Source organism: Macaca mulatta, chromosome 13, assembly GCF_049350105.2.
Source record: "Macaca mulatta isolate MMU2019108-1 chromosome 13, T2T-MMU8v2.0, whole genome shotgun sequence".
NCBI lineage: Eukaryota > Metazoa > Chordata > Mammalia > Primates > Cercopithecidae > Macaca > Macaca mulatta.
Window position 1 is genome coordinate 72301083 of NC_133418.1, and position 4644 is coordinate 72305726.

Below are 4644 nucleotides of genomic sequence, written 5' to 3' on the forward strand. Positions count from 1 at the left end.
CTCTTCTCTTTCCCTTGATGCTTTGGTTCACTGATCAATTACCCTATCCACCCTTGGGGTTCATAGCCACTGTCTGCTTCTCATCTCATGTCTTGCTGGCTTCCCTTGGCTTTCCTTCCTTATCCACTGGCTCTCCATGCTTTGTCCACTCCTACCACGCACAAGCATGCTTAATTTGATTTGCCTTCTTGGCCCATAAAAGATACTAATTTTTTTATTATGATCAAACCTATTGAAATATTTATGTCATAATCAGAAAAAGAAAAACACATATAATTGATATTTTAAAACCAACATTTATTTTCGTACCTAACAATTTTAGGTACACCTAATGATTTTTAGAAAAATAGGATTCTTTGCCATAGCAAGGATTTTAAATTGCCATGGTAGAAGCACAGACACAATCATAATCTTCTCAACGACCAAATGAGAAATAATGTTTAAAACAAAGAACCATCTCAGACTATAACAATGATACCGTTAGATATAAATTCAAAAAGTTAGTGTTGTTTGGGCAGGCATGCTTCATGCTTCTGTCTCTGATGTTTTCAAAACTTGACAGAGCAGTACTATCTGGAGTGAAGCAAAAGCACAAATTTAGTCAAAGCTATTTATCAATGTCTGTTAATAATCTAGACATAAAACTATAAATCATTCCATTAAAAAAAAGTGATAGGGAGAAAAGAGTTTTTTTATTGATGTGTAAATTGTTTTCTTTCAGTTCTTAGAATTTTTTTTTGTAATTTTGACTTAATGGAGACCCCTATCTGTACAAAATTTATGAAACTCATTTTTACTTCAGATATAGTAAAATACAATGATAAAACAAGGTACCTGTGTATCAGCAGCTTTCTGAGGCATGTTTATCACTCTCATGAATCTGTGTTAATTTCTTCTATTGATGTCTCCAATTTCTTCTAGTTTATTTTGTCTAAATCCTGCCAATGAATTATGCATAAAGCTTATCAATGAGGAACATAAAGTCATAGATAAAGTTCTTGTCTCTGTTGATGATACCATGAACTGACATTCAGGAGACTTGAGTTCTAAGTCAGACTTTGAGCTCACACAAGTATGATATCATTTCTGATTATTATTTTCCTAACTGCTAAATTAAGAGAGAGTTCATAAACACATTCTCTGTGGTCTCTTTGTGTGAAAACTTGTATTTTCCTATCACAGCTATGATGTTGAATCCTCTTTCAATCTGGAAGAAAGCATTTTCAAAGCACTTTTTGTGTGTGTCTGAAAACTCTTCCTTTTAGGCAGTATTTTCCTGCTGCACTTAGTTTATTGCTCTGGATTTCTGGGCATAGAGCCTATTTTGGTTTTATTTTTGTTTATGTTCATCGTCTTTATTTCTATTTTTGAAGCTGACGCTTCGTAAATATATTATTACACACTGTAAAATTGGATAATAATACTATAAAATTGATTTTCTATATTTGCGCTTTCCTTGAGAACCTCGAGTGTGTACTGCAATTAGTCTAATTATTCAACTCGAAGCTGTCACCTCCTCCCTTGCCTGAAGCAAAGCAGCAGGAAGTACAAATCACACTCAACAGCCTGACACCAGGAGGAGGAAATAAATACCCCCACATGGAATTTGCACATCTGACAGTGTGTCAGCTGAAATGAAAAAAGATAGATTTTGTTTCAGAGAATCCTGGAACTCCTTCAATAATTAGGACAGCAAAATATTTGCATCTGGTTTACCAGTGGAAAGAGGCTGCAGAGACACATCCTGATTGGCTCCTCTTGATGGCTACGACACTTCATACAGTGCCTGGCATATATTAGATGCTCCATAATTGTTTGCTGAGCAAATTAATCAATTTTTGAATGAATGTGTGTTGCTAAAAATCAGTAAGGCTTTTATGTAAAAGGTTCGAGAGAAATCACCCCCATTCTTACAACAACAAATAAAAGCTTAGAAAGGAAAAATGAATGTGCTTTATTGGATTCATCAGTGAACTGAGGTTGCAAGAAAAAGAGTCCTCTTGACATCTGAAGGGACAGGAGAATCTAGAGTCATAGCTGAGATGTGCTTCCCTGGAACAGAAACCATTGGTGTCACAAACTGGCAAGAACACTTCAACAGGATTTTTGGTGAATTGCCAGAGGCTGAGTGTGGATTAGTGTAAGAGTGAGAAAACCCCGAGAGCTGTGGTTTTAGGGGAACCCCATACTTTTGTGGGTTTTACCTCCAGGAACTCTACCAGGTTCTTACTGTGAATATTTGAGAAAGGTCCCCTGGATGCTCTGTCAGTGGAGGAGAAAAGTAACCCTTGTGAAATATGCCCAGGGCTTTCTCTCTAGCAAAGGAATGCTCTCCACGGGGGAAAGACCTTACCAGAGCCTTGTTCCAGAGCTGTGGGGGAAGAGCATTCTTGCTCCAGTTGCCTGTAGCCTTCCTGTCTTATCTAATGGGCTAGAGGTGGAGAAGCTATACAAGAAGAAATACTTGTGAAAGTCACAGGCTCACTAAGAGATGGAGATTGAAATGAGAGATTATTGAACAATTCCTCTTCCCAACACCTTACCACCACACCATTGGGACTGCACTGTCCCAATACTGCATCCTTGCTGAGATAGCAGCATGATACAGACTTCCTCTAAGGAGGAGTACTTCAGGAAACCTAAAGTCAGGGGACAGACAAAAACAAAGACACTGGAGGAATTTGAAGCTTCTGACACCTATAGCTACAGCAAACATTAAACAAAGACCAATTCCTCGCCAGATTAACTCACATCCTCACACCAGAGACCTGTTCACCTCAGTTCTTATTATCTGATAAATTATGTCTGCCTTTCAACAAAAAATTGCCAGGATTGCCATAAGGCAAGGAAAAACACAGTCTAAAGAGACCAAGCATCACAACCAGACTGTTATGACACAGGTGCTGGAATTCTCAGACAGGAGATTTTAAATGACTAATAAGTAACCTAATGAAAAAGAGGACAACATTCAAGAACAGATGGGTAATATAGGCAGAGAGAGGTAAATCAAACACAGAGGATTTTTTTTTTTTTTTTTTTTAAAGCTAGAAATCACAAACACTGTAACAGAATGTCTTTTGTTCATGGGCTTATCAGCAGTCTGGACACAGCTGAAGAAAGAATCAGTGAGCATATGATAGGTCAATAGAACTCCTAAACTATAAAAATGAATAACTAAAAAAGCAAGGCATCCTAGAACTATAAGAAAATTTCAAAAGATGTAACATATACATAACTGGAATGCTAGAAAAAGAAGAAAGAACAGGGCAAAATATGTGAAATGATAATCGAAGTCTTGAAGTAAAAATAGCTAATAGGTGAAATAATGGCCAAGAACATTTCAGAATTGATGACCGACACTAAGCCACAAAGCTAGGAAACTCAGAGTGCACTGAGCAGAAAAAAATACTAAAAACTGCACGTAAGTATATCATTTGCAAATCACAGAAACCAAAGGCAAAGTGAAAATCTTAACAGAAGCCAGAGAAAGAAGCATCGTGACCTATTGAGGAATAAATAAAAGAAGTAAAATAGACTTCTCGCTAGAAACAATGAAAGCAAGAAGAAAGTGGAATAAGATATTTAAAGTATCAAAATTTAAAACAATACCCACTAACCTAAAATTTGATATATAGTACAATTATCCTGTAAAAGTGAAAGAAAGAAAGACCTTCTTAGAGAAAGGAAAAGTTGAAGAACTTCATTGCCAGCTGACCCATGTTAACAAAAGACAAATGGAATCTGCAAAGGCAGTAGGAGAAGTCTGCAGATTGGGCAGATAAAGCCTTAAGTGCAAAATGAAAGTGCACTCTGAGGAGAACTTCAGGGGTAAAAGATTAGAAAATATTATAAAGGCAAAAACTGTAATATTGGAAGCAATCAAGTGCAGGGTCTGAATTGAATGGCGTTTAAGGAAGACATTACATGCTTCGCTTTCTTCAGGTGGTCTGTGGGTGGTTAGTTGAGGAATTTCTAGCTGCAGTCTATCTTGGTACCTATGACAGCAGCTGGTTTGGCGTGATTGCAGAAAGGGAGGTCCTGTGATACCTTTTCAACATTGTATTGGTTTGTTCTCACACTACTATAAAGAAATAACTGAGACTGGGTAATTTATAACGAAATGAGGTTTAATTGGCTTACGGTTCTGTAGGTTGTACAGGAAGCATGAGGCTGGCATCTGCTTGGCTTCTGAGGAGGTCTCAGGAAACTTACAATTATGGTGGAAGGCAAAGGGGGAACAGATACGTCTTATATGGCAAGAGCAGAAACAATAGAGAGATGGGGGAGGTGCCACACACTTTTAAACAGCTGGATCTCATGAGAACTTACTATCAGAATGACGGTACCAAGGGGGATGGTGCTAAAACATTCATGGGAACCTCACCCCTGTGATCCAATCACCTTCCACCAAGCCCCACCTCCAACACTGGGGATTGCAATTTGACATGAGATACAGTGGGGAAACAGATCCAAACCGTAGCAAAATTTTTTTCAAGAATACAGTATGTGACTGCACCTTCACCCAGCCATGGTTGCCTGGTTCTGTTTTAACTTTGAGTACTCAGCCACAGGGAGTCCATTTTGTTTGTCAGTTGGACATAATTTAACACCTGCATTATCAGAAATGTTGAAAGAGTTTCTTGA

The 4644-nt window shown here is 37.9% G+C and overlaps 1 long non-coding RNA gene across 1 annotated transcript; it reads right to left on the reverse strand.

The window, feature by feature from the left end:
* Positions 1 to 388: 388 nt before the first annotated feature.
* Positions 389 to 4252, reverse strand: LOC144333957 (uncharacterized). Its single transcript, XR_013403098.1, has 3 exons — positions 4141 to 4252; positions 835 to 938; positions 389 to 573 (listed from the first exon to the last, which is right to left on the reverse strand). It is a non-coding gene; the product is annotated as an uncharacterized LOC144333957 (long non-coding RNA).
* Positions 4253 to 4644: the final 392 nt, after the last annotated feature.